This window comes from Octodon degus, unplaced genomic scaffold, assembly GCF_000260255.1.
Source record: "Octodon degus isolate 3935 unplaced genomic scaffold, OctDeg1.0 scaffold00018, whole genome shotgun sequence".
Classification (NCBI taxonomy): Eukaryota; Metazoa; Chordata; class Mammalia; order Rodentia; family Octodontidae; genus Octodon; species Octodon degus.
This window is the reverse complement of record NW_004524594.1, coordinates 1,550,995-1,567,601: the sequence shown is the minus strand read 5'-3', so window position 1 is coordinate 1,567,601 and position 16,607 is coordinate 1,550,995. Positions and strand designations below refer to the sequence as shown.

The 16,607-nt window shown below is 41.0% G+C and overlaps 1 protein-coding gene and 1 pseudogene across 5 annotated transcripts in view; one reads left to right on the top strand and one right to left on the bottom strand.

Moving 5' to 3' along the window:
• Positions 1-5,228, top strand: part of LOC101591335 — a 17,732-nt pseudogene extending 12,504 nt beyond the window's left edge.
• Positions 1-15,912, bottom strand: part of Ambra1 (autophagy and beclin 1 regulator 1) — a 225,702-nt gene extending 209,790 nt beyond the window's left edge. For all 5 annotated transcript variants that reach the window (XM_004626987.2, XM_004626988.2, XM_004626989.2 and 2 more), the window contains exon 1: positions 15,710-15,912. The gene's annotated coding sequence lies outside the window, so the exon portion shown is untranslated. The remainder of the gene's footprint in view (positions 1-15,709) is intronic.
• Positions 15,913-16,607: the final 695 nt, after the last annotated feature.

Genomic DNA, 16,607 nt, shown 5'->3' with positions numbered 1-16,607 from the left:
GAGGAGGAGGAGGAGGAGGAGGAGGAGGAGGATGACGACAACAAAGACAATGACGAGGAGGAGCAGGAGCAGCAGCAGCAGCAGCAACTACTGCTTAGTACTTCCCAGGAAGGGTATATAAAATTTTAGACAGAATTACAGCCAAATGCTTAATATTATTTCACAATGCTAATTAGGATCTATGTACTAAACAGCAAACAACATAGAAACAAACATAAAATACAGAGCTTTGTCACAATTAACCCAGTCAGGAAAAAAAGCCAATAAATGAATGAGTCAATGAATGAATAAATGAATTAAGGATTTAACCAAGCACCTGAGCTAATTAACTATACTAACAATGACCACAGAAAAGCATTAAAAAAAAAAAAAGATAAGGGATGAACTTTAAATTAAGCCAATAAAAACAAGGCACAAAGACTCATTCACTAAGAAAGTTAAAAAAAAAAAAAAAGAAAGAAAGAAAGAAAGCTAAAGATAGCAAAGTTTTAAAGTACATGAAGCTTAGATAAATCCTTAACTTTCAAGGCCAACATTTACATGGAGAGAAAATCATTTCTCACCATCTGGTGAATATCCTTATTTTTCATGTACACTGTCCTATCAAATCACCCAGACAAAGCAGCTAAGAATACAGAAAAAGTTACAGCTCCTACCTTCATGAATCTTACTATCTTATGAATATCACTTCTTACAGAAAGACTGGTGTGCTAATCATAAAAATATAGACTATCTTCACTTCCTCCTGCTGGCTCCATTAACCTACTTCAATCTGGATCATGGCCCTACATTCCTCAAGCATTATTTCTTCTGTAATCATCAATTATTCCCGTGTTGCCAAACCCAACATAATAGTTGTTCAGTTCCTTCTTGAAATATGTTCATGTCTCCCTGATAAAAATCTTAATTTCTTCTAAATGTCTTGGCACTTGGACCTGAATGATCTTTTTTGTGCTATATATTTCACTAGGTGAGTTCATCTACTTCATTGCCAGTATGTCCCATCTACATACCAACACCATCCATATTTATCTCCCGTGCCACTCTTGAGCAGCACCCCAAGATTACTTACTTGATGTCTCCAGTTGTATGTTTTCAACAGGCACTTCACATTTAGCATGCCTAAAATTGAGGTCTTCATTCCACTCCCCAAATCTATTCAAAATATGCTACTCCTCCAATGTTTCCATTGCAGAAATGGCACCTTCATCTACCCAGATGCTCATGCTAGAAATCTGGAATCATACTTGACACCTCTCTCTTCCCACACACCAATCCATCATTAAGTCTTGTCTGTCCTAATTCTAAAATATCTCTGGAATCTTTCTACTTCTTTTCATCTCTTTGTCTATGGCTTAATCCTAACTATTATCATCTTTTACCTAGGCTATTCTGAGGGCTCTCAGCTATATTTTTCCCATTTCTTTTCTCTCCAAATCACTCCCCTGACAGTAATGTTTTAAAAGCATAAATTAAAGTCACACACTCATGCTTAAACCTTTCAAAAACCAGTCATAAAACTGGTTATGGTGGTGTACATCTGTAATCCCAGCACTCAGGACTGCCACAATCTCAAGGCCAACCTGAACTACACAGTGAATTCAAGTCCAGCTTAAACTGTATACCAGAACCTGTCTCAAACAAACAAAAATCCTGTGCTGGGCCCAGGAGATGGCTCAGTAGAATAAGCGCTTCCCTGGCAAGTGCAAGGGCCTGAGTTCAATCCCTGGTTCTGCCAAAAAAAAAAAAAAAAAAAAGACAACAACAACAACAAAAAAAATCCTGTGCTGGTGATGTGGCTCAGTAGAAGAGTGCTTGTCTAGCATGTGTAAGGACCTGGGCTGTATTCCCCCTAGCACCGTAAGTAAATAAGCAAGCAGGCAGAGACAGGATGCATTCCTGTAATCCAAGCATTTTAGGAGGCGGAAACAAAAACTCATAAATTCAAGCCCAGCCTGGCCTATCTAATGACTTTACAAAGCCTAAATTCAAACAAAAGGGGGTGTGGCAGTGCTGCTGGGGCTGGGAATGTAACTTAGTGTGACGGCTCTGAGTATTAGATAGCTTTCTCATCACTGAGACACAATACCCAACATCCACACTTAATGGAATAGAGTTTCACAGTTTAGCTCCTAGTTTCATGATATTCAGCTGGCTCCAAGGCAGAAACATCACAGAGGAAAGCTGTTTAGCTCTCAGTTGAAAGAAACAGAGGTGGGGAACAGTGTCAAAAAAGGATGGGTAAGAGACATGTCATAGCTCATGCTTCCGAGACCCATCCAGACACAAGCAGGAGCATGCTTTAGTAATCTACTAGGCAAGAGGTCCCCAAACACGAGGCCATGGACTGAGACCAGTCTGTAATCTGTTAGGAACCAAACTACAAAGCAGGAGGTGAACAACAGGCCAGAAAGTAAAGCTCTGCCTGCATTTCTAGTGCTAACATTGCTTGCAATACAGCCTGAAATCTGCCTCATGTCAGATCAGCAGCAACACTAGATTCTCATAGTAGCATAAAGCCTACCACAAACTGGGCACCTAGGGATCCCAGGGTGCCTGGTCCTACTGAAAATCAAATGCCTGATGATCTGAAGTGGAGCTGAGGCAGTGATGTTAGCATTGGAGAGTGAGTGAAAATACAGATTAACATTTCCAGAGAGGTCTGACTACACAGAGGCCATAATTAAGCAACTGCTTGGCACTCTTTCAGTAAGTGGCAAGGGATAATTAAGCTGCATCTGATGATAGGTTTAATAGTGGCAAATGATTTGATGTCTTTCAACCATACAGCTGCTTCTGGTGGCAGGCTTTAAGTCAGAATCCAACACTTATTTTAGTCCATGCATGGCCCAACTACTATCTTATTTACCATTTCCATCTATACCTTTCGCACACTGTGCACTTTACTCAGTCACAAGCTAACCCTAACCAAAACCAAGATCCAGTGATAAGACAGAAGCCTCCAAGACTGCCAACAAAAAGCTACATTTAGGGCTGGGGAGATGGCTCAGTAGAATAAGCGCTTGCCTGGCAAGTGCAAGGGCCTGAGTTCAATCCTCAGTTCTGGAAAAAAAAAAAAAAAAAAAAAAAAAAAAAAGCTACATTTAGAGGAAAATATCAAGAGTACTGCTCAAATTACAGGTTAATTGCAACAGATGATTCACATTCTCCAACCCTGCTTTACATAGTATGTGGTGACCAACTAATCAACAAAGCCATGAAATCTTCAAAACTGCCTCACAACAGAGAGACCAAGCACCCTTTGGAGGTTTTCAGAACAAACAACAGTAATTACTGAAGGCCACCATTTAACCAAATGTGTCTGTACTGAAAGCCTGATACTTAGTGACTAACCAGATGGCTAAAGCTAAGAAGCCCTTTACTACTGGTAAAGACTTGGTAAAGGCTTGTTCCTTCTTACTGCTAAGGACATTGGTCAGAGACTGCAGTTCAACAGGTACCACATGTTCTTCTTCCAGCTAGCCCATAACATGATGAACTGATGAAACAGTAGTAAATATTGAGGCACAAATGTTAAAAGAGGATTAATGAGTCACTGTGGTATGCAATCCAGGTTGACTGCAAGGCAACAATGCCTGTTCTCAGATGACATTTTTCAGGAGGATGTGCATGTAAACACATCATGTGCACTTTTGTTATCAACCAACACCACAACTAGACAATTATTCAAGTCTTTGAATGATCAACAGGAAAACTGAGCTGGTCATTTTGTGTTAATAAATGCACAAATAGAGCAGTTTGTATGACTGGATGACTTTTGGTTTCAATATTCAGGTCAAAGATACTGCTTGAATGTGATCCTACACATTATCATCCATACAGAAATGTGGGCTAGGAGCTGTGGAGATAGCTTGGCAGTCTAAGTGTCTGCCTGGTAAGCACAAGGACACAGGTTTGATCTCCAGTACTGCACGCCAAGCTGGCCACCAAAACCAGGCATGGTGGTACACATCTGTAATCCCAGCACTGGGGAAGCTGAGACAGGAGGATCACTACAAGTCTAAGCTGCGTAGTGAGACCTTGTACCAGACAGATAAATAGATAGATAGATAGATAGATAGATAGACAGATACACAGACAGACAGAATGATAGATAGAAGATATTTTTAAAAAGGAAATACGGGCTAACTGAAAAGTGCCACCTTAACTTAACATTTTACAGAATGAGTTTAAAATTATCTACCTAGTTAGGCATGGTGGTACATACCTGTGATACCAGCACTTGGGAGGCTGAGGCTCAAGGATCACTGCAATTTCAAGTACAGCCTGGGCAATGTAATGAGTTCAAGTTTAGCCTGAACTACTTAGCAAAACCCTGTCTCAAAAAAAAAAGATTACTTATCATATTAAAGTGCATGTCCTTAACTTACGTCTGTTTGTGTAGCTCCGTGAAAAGACTGGACATAAGGCATGTCTTCTCCTATATAGAAGTGAGACAGCTTTCTAACAGTCGATCACTGGCCAGTTTTTGAGTTACAAGAGCAAACATTTCAGTGACACCAAATTTTGGAAATTTCCTTACTTTTGTGATAAATTCAACCCACTCAACAAATTGCATCTGTTACTCCAAGAGAAAACTATGTCCTAGCCAACATATAAAGTCATTCAAAGCCAAGCTGGAATTATGAGTGAACATCGATATTTGTGACGTTTCAAAAATTAATAGAGATTCTGAAAGATACTAAACGAGGGCCTACTTTTTCCCAGCTAGTACATGATCACATACTTCAATTTCCAGTTTGACCACTATATCTCAACTTCAAACAACTCCCTAACTGGGAAAGAATGTATCCATCAGTCATTTGTAAACACTGAGTCAATGCTGTCCATGCTAGAAGATGATCAACTACTTGAAATCTTAAATTCTTAAAAGTATGTTTGAGATAACTTCAAATCTCTATACAGGTTGCCTCAAAAGCCCTGAAAATGACATCCAGGATAATAAATGCAACTGGCTGGTGGTTCAGTGTCTGCAGCGAGCCACTCTGAAGCAGTGCTAGATCTTGCAGAATGATGGGCAAAAGGACACGGAGAAAGTAGCCAGGTTGAAGGCACTGTACAAGGAGATGGATCAGCTGGCTGTGTTTTCGCAGTATGAGGAAGCCAGCTACCACCACATCATGAGCCTCATCCAACAGTACGCTGCACCGCTCCCCCTAGCCATTGTCCTGGTGCTGGCAAACAAGCTCTACAAGCGGAAAAAGTGACCCAGAGACTACAAGGGCAGGGAGAGGATCAATAAATTATCGTGTAACTCTTAAAAACAAAACAAACAAACAAACTACAATACCCTCCTTTCATTTCTAAACTCCTTCTCTACTTCCCCTGATTTTTCTTATATCTATTTTTTTCCTCTCAGAATGTAAGCAAGCTGTAGCTTTATGTTTTCCAGTTTTGTTACTTGCTATAGTCCAACATCTAGACTAGTACTTGACACATGATAGATGCTCAAGTAATATTTATTGAAAACAATGAAGACAGTGAATAAAGAAATTGAAATAAATTGTATTTAAATATTTTTTAAAAGCCCTGAAAAGCCTGTTTTATTTCCAACATCCTATCTTTGTGAACCAGTCTTCTACAGTACCAATAAACAAAACAAATTTCAGAGCAGACTGGACATAAGCAACACACATCAGGTGTCACTGTTTCCTATCTCCCACACCCACTCCACCTATGGGGCTGTCCAGTGGCAGGAAAACAAGTTCTGAGCTCCCACTGATTATTCTTTGTTGTACATTGTATAATTATTTCATTATATATTACAACATAATAAAAATACAAATAAAGGGCACAATAAATGAATCTGTGTATGGTGGTGCCCATGAACTACATAGTAAGCTCAAAGTGAACAACATACCAAGACCCTGTCTCAAAAACAGAAAGAAAAAATGTGTACAACAAATGTAAAGCATTTGAAATATCTATATCCCCATAAAAAAAAAATTTATATGAAACCAGTCCCTGGTGCCAAAAAGGTTGGGGACTGCTGTTTTAGGCAATTTTTAATTCAATGAAGTTGACATTAGCAGGACTGTCAAACCCACTACCAGAAAAAGGAAAAAAAAAAAAAACTCACTATAGTAAGTACATAGTTCACAATAACATAGTCAGTCTCTCTCTCTCTCTCTCTCTCTCTCTCTCTCTCTCTCATTTTGTTTTCTGAGACAGGGTCTTGCTTTGTACCCCAGGCTAGCTGGCCTCAAACTCATGGTGACTGCAGGGGACAGGAGTTCGACCCCTACGCCTGCCTTGCCAGCCCTGTCCCCAGGGCGTCCTGAGGTGGTGATTGAGACTGAGCATGGTGGCGCGCACCTGTAATCACAGCACTCCGGAGGCTGTAAACAGGAAAATTACAAGTCCGATACAGTAGTGAGACCCTGAACACCCTGTAGATCCTTCCCTAAAACAAAAACAAAAACAAAAAAAACCTCATGGTGATGCTCCTGCCCCAGCCTCCCAAATACTGGGATTATACACATGCACCATCCTGACCATCTTCTGCAGAGTTAGAAACATTTACCAAATAAATGATTTAAAAATAAAAGCTCTATATAATCATTGGACACATACTTTTAAATGATATAATAACAATGTGAAGGAGACTTAGAAAAACATAAAGATAGATTTTAAAGGCTGAAGCAACACTTAACTAATAATGGCAGACAGACCTAAGAGTAATTTAAAAATTTCTAATAGATTCTTGACTTTTACCACTATGTAAAAAAATATGTTCACTCTTCCACAAGTTTCCCCTGTGTGATTTGGTATTTTTAATATTTTCCTAAATACCATTCTTTTCCAGTTGTTAATCAGCATCTTCCAAATCCCTTATGCACAAGTCAGTTCTAAGAAAGGGCACAATTCAATTACTTGCTTAGATATTTTCTACCTATTTTGAAAAATAAAAAAATATATTCCAAAATAGTCTTGCCCTATTTTGGTACAATACTTTATAAGAATTTTTTTTAATCTTATATTTGTAACTCTAACTCAGATATTATTGTTTTCTAGGTTTCTCATTCCCAGTAAAGAACATTTTTTTTTAACTTGAAAAGCAACAAGGGAATGCAGTGTTGAATATGCTACTTTATCTTCCTCCTCCCTATTAAAGTTACCTCAAAAGCATTTCTTTTTTTTTTTTTTTTTTTTTTTTTTTTTTTTTTTTTTGGTGGAACCAGGGATTGAACTCAGGCCCTTGCGCTTGCCAGGGAAGTGCTTAATCCACTGAGCCATCTCCCCGGCCCCAAAAGCATTTCTAAGCTAGGCAAAGCAGTACATGCCTATTATCCCAGCACTTGAGAAAGTAAGGCAGGAGAAGCATAAATTCAAGCTCAGCCTGGGCAACTTAAGTGATTTAGCCAGAAAATTTAAATTAAAAAAAGGAATGGGAATGTGTAGCTCCGTGCATAGGCCCCTGGATTCAATCCTCAACACTGTCAGAAAAATAAAAGTTCTTTTTTATTTACTGCTTGTTTTCATAATATTGAGAATTGAACCCAGGGCCTTGGTATTCAGCTGTGTCCCTAGTTGTTTTTAGGTTTTGAGACAAAGTCTTGCAAAATTGCCCAGACTATCCTCAAACTTGAGATCCTCCTGCCTGAGCCTCCCAAATAACTAGAATTACAGACAGACATCACCATGCTTGGCTCTCCTTTTAAAGAACATAAAGGGATGGGATGCAACTCAGTGGTACTATGCTTGCTTAGCATGCGCAAAGCACTGGGTTCAATCCCAAAAATAAGGACATATGTAATCTCTAATTTGCTAAAATAATAATACTGATAATGAGAACAGCTACCATATAGAGTGCTAGTCTAAATGTTTTACATACCACAAGTGTAACCTAAATTCCTTAAGGGCAAGAACACCCACATTACCAGGGACAGATGATGATGCAAGAAGATGGCAAATTGAAGCCCAAGCTGGACAACTAAGCAACAATGTGGTTCAGTGGTAGAGGTGCTGTGGGTTTAAGTCCCACCATCATAAAAAAGGAAAAAAGAAAACCCAATACTATGTCTACTTTTATGCCACAGCATCTAATGAGCCTTCAATAAATATTTCTAGATGCACTAAGGGCTGAGACTATGAAAAGAAAGAGAAAGGGTCGGGGAAAGGAAGAGAAGGAAGGAGAGGGGGGCAGGAAGAAAAAGAAAAAGAGAAAAACACAAGAAGATATGCCAGGAATATTTCAAAACCTGGAGAGATCAAGAGAGGAGCATAATACAGAAACATACACAATGAGAAAAGGAGTAAGTATAGGTAGAGACATAAAGATTATTCATCTTAACAGCAGAGGAAGAGACAGAGAACAAACTAAAATTAATACTTATTAAAAAATAAAATAAAGTTAATACTTATGCTAATCAAGCCAGGTATGGTGGCACAGGCCTGTAATACTAGCACTCAGGCTGAGGCAGAAGGATTGTTGCAAGTTCCAGACCAGCCTGGGCTACAAAGCAAGCTCAAGGCTAGGCTGAACTGCATAATGAGACCCTGTCTCAAAAAGAAAAAAAAAAAAAAAAAACACCTACACTAATCAACAGACACACAAGCCAAGATTAACTAGAAGAGAATTAAATATCTTAGGTCTCATCCCAACTGAACATACAATATCTAAAATACTAGCCCATCACTACCACTTGCAGCCACTCACTGTGTTCCACAGGGACATTGGTAAATTCAGCCAGGGCTACTTTAAGGTGTGTTCATCTCTATCTGCCATTACTAACACAAAGCTGCCTCAGAAGTAGAAAGCTGCCTAATAACCTAGGTGACACATGCTGATCACTGCTCTAAGGTAGTACAGAAGTTAACATTTGAAGACCATCTTCTTAAAGCAATTTCAACTTCCCACTTTTTCTCAACAGAAGTAAAATGACAGATATATTATCATTCCCATTCATTAAACACAGACTCTAGTCTCCAGCACCAAAAAAAATTTTAAAACCAGCAAAAGTAAACACAACCTTGCACTGAAATATCTGCTTTGCTGTACCATGGGGTATGATCATGGTCCAATTATTCCTCTCTCAAAGTTCAGCAAGAGATGGAATAAACATCTCCATGGGGCTGGGTGCAGTGGCCATGTCTGTAATCTCAGCGTGCTCGAAGGTTGAGTCCAAAACCAGCCTGTGCTACACAGCAAGACTGCGTCTTTAAAAAAGTAAATAAATAAATAAATAAATAAAAGACAAAACTCCATGGGAAATACATAATATCAACTCCAAAGAACTGTTATGGGGGCCAGACTTGATGCACATCTGTAGTCCCAGCACTTGGGAGGCTAAGGCAGTACTGCTACAAGTTGTACACCAGCCTGGGCTACATAGTGATCTTAAAACCAGCCTGAACTACATAGTAAGACTTTATCTCAAAAAACCAATACTCTCCCCAACAAGAAACAAAAAGCTTCAGTATCCTAATTCCCTAATCTATTTCCTTAACACACTGCATTGGCAGTTTGCCACTAACTACTGGGAAAATAAACTGTAACAATAACTGATCACAAAATTTATATTATGTCTAAATAACTTGAAGAGGGGACTGGAAAAGATTAAATTACCTCTAAACTAAAAGACAGGTTTAAGGGCAGAGGCGATAGCTCATTGGCATAAGCACCTGCCTGGCAATTGCAAGCTCCTGAGTTCAATCTCTGGTACCAAAAAAAAAAAAAAAAAAAAAAGACAGGTTTGCATCATAGCACTTCTGTCCAAACAGAAATTATGACACTGTAAACTCTTTCTGGGTTTATAAAAAACACTTGAAAGACAGGAATGACTATGAAACTTAACTTTGTTGTGTCTTGTTTTTGTTGTTTTCTATAAGCCAAACTGAGAGAAAAAATGCTTCTCATTCCCAAGAACCCTTTCAAAGCTACATGTTTCTTAAAAAAGAGTTTGGAGTGGCTGCAGGTGATGCATGCTTGGAATCCCACCACTCTAGGAAGGTAAGGCAGGAGGATCCTGAGCTCAAGTCCAAACTGGGCAATTTAGTAATTGAGAGAGACTTGTCACTAATTTAAATACAAAGTCTGGGGATACAGCTCAACCTAGATTAACTCTGTTCCAGGAAAAAAAAAAAAAAAAAGGGTGGCACATGCCTGTAGTCTCAGCCCTGGAAAGCTGAGGCAGGAAGTTCACTACAAGTTTGAGGTCAACCAGAGCTACAACAAGTTCAAGACCAGACTGAACTACATAGGCCCTGTTTCAAAAAACAAAAAAGGATGGATGGAAAGAAAGGAGGGAGGGAGAGAGGCTGAGAGGAAGAAAGGAGGGAAGGAAGGGGAGGGGGAAGAAAAATGAGAAAGGAGGGAAAGAAGGGGGGGAATGTGGTATGTTAACAACAAAAAATTTTCTCTAATTCCTTTGAGATTTGTGGGAAAAACTAAAAGAAACTGTTGACCTCAACAAGGTATATAGGGGCCGGGGAGATGGCTCAGTAGGATAAGCGCTTGACTGGCAAACACAAGGATCTGAGTTCAATCCCTGGTTCCGCCAAAAAAAAAAAAAAAAACAAGGTATATGGAGGCCCACACCTGTAACTGTAATTCCAGCACTTTTGGGACGCTGAGATAAGAGGATCTCAAATTCAAACACTATCTGGTCAATATAGTGAGACATTGTCTCAAAAAATAAAAGTGCCTCATTTCTCTGAGCACCTACATTTTGATTTTTTTTTTTTTTGGGGGGGGGGCACCAAATGACCTCAGGGCAGGCTTGGCTGGCTTGAGTTGTGGGGACTGAACCACAGCAACCCAAGCCTGACTGTTTTGTTGAAGCAGCCACTTAAAGAACTGAGCTAAAGGGCAGGCCCCCTGCATTTTGATCTTTATGTCCTATATCTTCCTCTAATAAATCTTCATAAAAATAAAACAAATTTTTAAAAGGTAAGGGGCCAGACATGGTGGCTCATGCCTATAATCACAACACTCAGGAAGCGGAGACAGGAGGACAGCTGAGAGTTCCAGGCCAGCCTGGGCTGCAAAATGAGTTCATGGCCAGCCTGAACTTCATAATGAAATCCTATCTCAAAAAGATAAAAGTGTCGGCCAGATGGCTCAGCAGACTAAAGCACCTGCTTAGGCAGAGTACAGTGGCCAAGGGTACGCTGAGATGGCGATTGAGAATGGGCATGGTGGCGCCCAGTCACCTGGGTCCCCTAATCCCAGCACTTGGGAATCTGAAAACAGGAGAATCACAAGTCCAATCTACGTAGTTAGACTCTGTTCTGTAGACTCTGTGGACCTTGTACTAAATTAAAAGAATAAATAACAATTTTTTTTTAATTTTAAAAAGATAAAAAATAAGGGCTGGGAAGATAGCTCAGTGGTCTAAGCACCTTCCTGGAAAGCACAAGGACCTGGGTCCAATACCCAGTACCACACGCCATGCTGGACCTGGGTCCTGGGGCACTCTGTGCCAGCCCAAAGGTGGCACACGCCTATAATTCCAGCACTAAGGAGACTGAGACAAGAGGATCACTACAAGTCCAAACTGCATAGCAAGACCCTCAATCAAAAGAATAAAAATAAAAATACATGAAAAAAAGAAAGAAAATTTTATAAAATTCCATAATTTTCAGGAAAAAAATTTAAGTCACCAAGTATGGTGACACATACCTACAATCCCAGCACTCAGAGTTCAAGGTTAGCTTGGGCTATACAGTGAGTTCAAGGCCAACTTGACTACATAGTGAAACCCTTTCTCAAATAAATAAAGAAAAAATGTTAAAGACATGGAGATATAGCACAGTGCAAAAATCTGTTAATTAAATACAAAATGCTATAAAATTAAGTAAATGAAAAAGTTGCTTCAACAACTCTGTTGTAAGTCAAGCCCTAGAATATAATCAAAGAATTTCACACCTTTAGTTAGCTGAGCAGTCTAAGTGCCTGCTTGGCAAGTGCAAGGATCTGGGATCAATCCCTGTTACTGCATAACACGCCAGCCCCAGAACCTCAAATATGCGCTGCAGGCCACTGAAACCACCAGGAGTGGTGGTGAATGCCTATAATCCCAATGCTGAGGAGGCTGAGGCAAGAGGATCACTACAAGTCCAAAGCTGCATAGCAAGACCTTGTGTTACATAAATAAATAATTTTTTAAAATTTAAAAAAAGGGGGCCAGGGAGATGGCTCAGTAGAATAAGCGCTTCCATGGCAAGTGCAAGGGCCTGAGTTCAATCCCTGGATCCGCAAAAAAAAAAAAGAATTAAAAAATATAAAAATTTTGGGGCTGGAGAGATGGCTCAGTGGTCTAGAGCACCTACTTGGAACGGGCTTGGCAAAGCACAGGGACCGCGGTTCGATCCTCCAGCACCACATGCCAGCCAGCCCCGCCCCCTGGTGGGCTGAGCTGGCCACACACACACTAAATGAATGTAATAAATAAACAAACAGCGGAATATATTTAAAAAAAAAAAAATATATATATATATATATATATAAATTTTAAAAATAATAAACCCCCAAATTTTCTTACCACATTCTGAACCTATACATTTCTGAAAACAAATGCCAGAATAGAGCCCTATTTGATTTTGATAGAACACATGATTTAATTAAGTGAAAACTGTATACATTTCTACAACAAAGCAGAGAAGATGGTAATAAGCTCCATTCCTATAACCTACCACCACCACCACATTTCTTGTCTGCCTTGATTTATCTTAAACTTCTGCCAATTATTTCATACAAGCCATGCCTGCATATGCACACTTGCAATCCCAGCACCTAGGAGGCTGAAATAATAACACTGTGAATTTGAGACCAGATTGGGCAATATATTAAGTTCAAGGCCAGCCTCGACTGTATAATAAGACCAGGTTTTTTGTCTCAAAAAACCCAAAAATGGGGCCAGAGAGATGGCTCAGTACAATAAGCGCTTCCCCAGCAAGCACAAGGGCCTGAAGTTCAATCCCGGGTTCCGCCCAAAACAAACCTAAAAACTAGGCTGGAGGTATAGCTCAGTGGCCTGGTACCTGCCTGGCAAGCATGAAGTCCTGAATTTGATTCCTGGTACAAAAAAAAAAAAGCAAACAAAACAAAAATAACCATTTCCCACAAAAATATAACAAGCCAGGCATGGTGCTGCATGTCTACAATCCCAACACTCTGGGAAGCTGAGGAGGGAGGGTCACAAGTTCAATTCCAGCCTGGACAACTTAGTGGGACCCTCTCTCAAAACAAAAAAGGGCTGAGGATATAGCTAATTGTTCAATCCTCAGTACCACAAAAAATAAAATGTGTAACGTGTCAAAACTTCCTTGGTAACACTTACAGATCTCTATTTTTCAGCATTCTAATGAAGCCAGTGAGATCCTATTTTTAACTCTAAAGTCTATGCCTAATTTATTAATCCCCAGTAAATTCAGAGATTTCCTTCTCTAAATTCTTTGCTCTGATATACATTTCCTTCTATACTAAAAACTTCATCAGAAAATACCCATTTTTAGCTTAATTTCTCAATCTAGGTTCTCCACAAAGCCAGGTGGCTCTTTATTCATCCCTTACTGGAACCACTGAGGTTCTGCTGACCAAGAAACTGCTAGTGATGAAAAGGCCCTTCCTACAAAATCTGACGGCTGGAGGTGCAACTCAGTGGCAGGGACCTCAGTAATATGCCTGAGGCCCTGGGTTCAATCCTCAGTCCCACTGAAGAATTTTAAAAATAAATAAATCTTTTTTTTTTTTTTGCGGAAAAAAATAAATAAATCTTGTGGACACCAAAAGTAAAAAATTTCACAAAAATAATAATCTTCCCAAATCCATATGACAATCCTAAAACTGTGCAGAAATACAAATCTGTACAGTTTCTATCCAAAGAAAAGAAATTTAATCTGTGCTCTATTCAAGCCATTCTGCTACACTCTATACTCTGTAGAAACCCCGAGTGACATCTAGACTTTTTTCTGCCCCAGCAAACAATAAATGATAAAAATCAAGATCATGTCACTCAATCAAATAAAAATAAAATGAATAAAAACAATTCCTAAAGTTCCAAATTGGGAAAGAAAACAAATAATGGGGAGGGGGTGGTAGGGGATATAGCTCAGCGGAGCAATGCCTGCCTGGCAAAAGTGAGTTCCTGGGCCAGGGAGACAGTTCAGTAGAATAAGCACTAGCCCAAGTTCAATTCCCGGTCCCGCCAAAAAAAAAAAAAAAAAAAAAAGTGAGTTCCCGAGTTTGATTCCCAGTATCCCAACACATACAAAAAGAAAAGGAATAATAAAACTTACAAATTATTCACTGTCATATAAGTATCTAAATATATACAGTAACTAAACCATTAACGAAACGTGACCAAAAAAAAAAAAAGTGACCAAACTTACAAAAAAATTCCTAGGGACCGGGGATATAGCTCAGCAGCACAGCATTTGCCTGGCAACGAGTTTATGGGGGGGGGGGATTAGACAGTAAATAAAATAACCTATCAAGAAACATAGGGGCTGGAGAGATGGCTCAGTGGTCTAAAGCACCTACTCGAAACAAGCTTGGCAAAGCACAGGGACCGCTGTTCGATCCCCCAGCACCACATGCCAGCCAGCCCCGCCCCCTTGTGGGCTGAGCTGGCCACACACACACAATAAATAAATGTAATAAATAAAAATAAATAAATAATTAAAAAAAAACATAAAAGACATAACAGCTACTCACAATGAATGCAATCATTGTGTATGGCAAATATGTACTAATAATAGAAAAAATTGGGCTGGTAAGATGGCTCAGTGGTCTAAACCACCTACTTAGAACAAGCTAAGCTAAGCAAAGCACAGGGACCGCGGTTCAATCCCCCAGCACCACATGCCAGCCAGCCCCGCCCCCTGGTGGGCTGAGCTGGCCACACACACACACACACACACACACACACAAATAAATAAAAATAAATAAAAATTAAAAAAAAAGAAAAAAGTAAGTGAACTGTTGCTACTTCTCCCTAAATTATACTTTGAAAAGCAAAACCAGCCAAAAAGATCCCGTGATCCCTTAACTTCTGAATCCTTCAGTGATAATTTATATTCCTAGGACAGACGGGGTCACAAGTAATCAAATGAAATTATTGTGTGCAAACATAACTGGTAAAATGGGAGGAGAAAAAAAAAAAAAAAAAAGTAAACCAATAAGTTGCCAAAAGTGACCTAGGCTACATTTAATGATCTGCCTGGGAAATGGGGTAGTCATATCCCAGACCTCAGCCCGTTTCCCTATCCAAAAAAGGGAAGAACGGGACACTTCGCGCAGAGAAGCCGAAGGACTGGTTTCACCGGCCTCCCCCGACTCCAAAGTTCCCGAAAAGACCACACTTAGTAGGGGTCTGTGGTGCAACTGAGTCATGACAACAGCAGCGTGAGGTGGGGGGAGAGGAGAAGGAACAGGGTCGCGTCGCGCAGGGCTCCGACAGATCCCGGAAAGCACTTTCCCCACACCCAAGGAGTCCGACCCCCGCCGGGACCTCTCCCCCGCCCCCACGTCCCCAACTCGGAGCCGTCCCGGCCAGCCCCGCTCTGCGCTCCTTCCGGCTTCCCCCGCGGCGCCCTGGGCCGCGCCCCCGCACGCAGCCAGCCGTCGCTCCGCTTCCCTCCCCTCCGCGCTCCTCCCGACCGCCCGCCCTCCGCCGGCGCCGAGGGCTCCGGGCCCGCGGCGCAAGGATGCGGAGTCGGGCCTCCAGGATCCTCCCGGGCCTACCTGCTCCGCGGGCGAGGGCTCGACTCGCAGCCCAGCGGAAGGTCTGATCCTCGCAGAGAAGGAGAAAACAGACGCAAAGGCAATAAAGGACCCAATTCTACTGGCCAGCGGGTGAAAGCGACCTGAGCCAGAGGCCTCGCGGATACCTCAGCCCGCGACCCGGCGCTGCCTCCGCCGCCGCCGTCGCCTCTGAGAAGACATCAAGCGAGGAGAAGGCGCAAGGGATCACCGATTGCGCGAACGCCCCAGGCATCAAAGGGCGAGCGCCGATGCAGTCGTTCAAGGAGGCACAGACAAGTGTAGAAAAACAAGTCTCGCGGTCCAAGACATAAGTAAACAAATTCAGATCACAAGCTGTATAGTAGAGTTGCTTAGGGTGCTGACCAAATTGCTGAGAGAACTAGACGTTCTCGTGTGTTGAAGATCACAACTCATAGCATCAAAACATTGTGATCTAATGTAGGTTAACGACTGTCTTATGGACTCCCAATACTACTTATCGAAATTAAGCAAATCATCTCTTTTGACGTGTAGATTCCTCTCAAGGGAATCTAAGGATCTCTGCACTACAAAGAGACCATCTCAAAAAATTAGTTTATTAAATAAAAAGGAGACTATCTCAAACATAAATAAGGAGGTAAGGAGGTAAGGCTTGTGGGCCGGGGAGATAGCTTGGTAGAAGAAGCACCTGCCTGCAGGGCAAGTGCAGGGTCCTGAGTTCAATCCCCAGTGTTGGGGGGATGTAAGGCTCTCCTCTCCTTGACATTATTCATATAGGCTCAATTTCCAGCCAGGCATGGTGGAACACACCTGTAATCCCAGCTTGGAAGGTTGAGGCAGAAGGACCACAAGTTCAAGGCCAACCTGAGCTATGTAGTGAGTTCAAGGCCAGCATGGA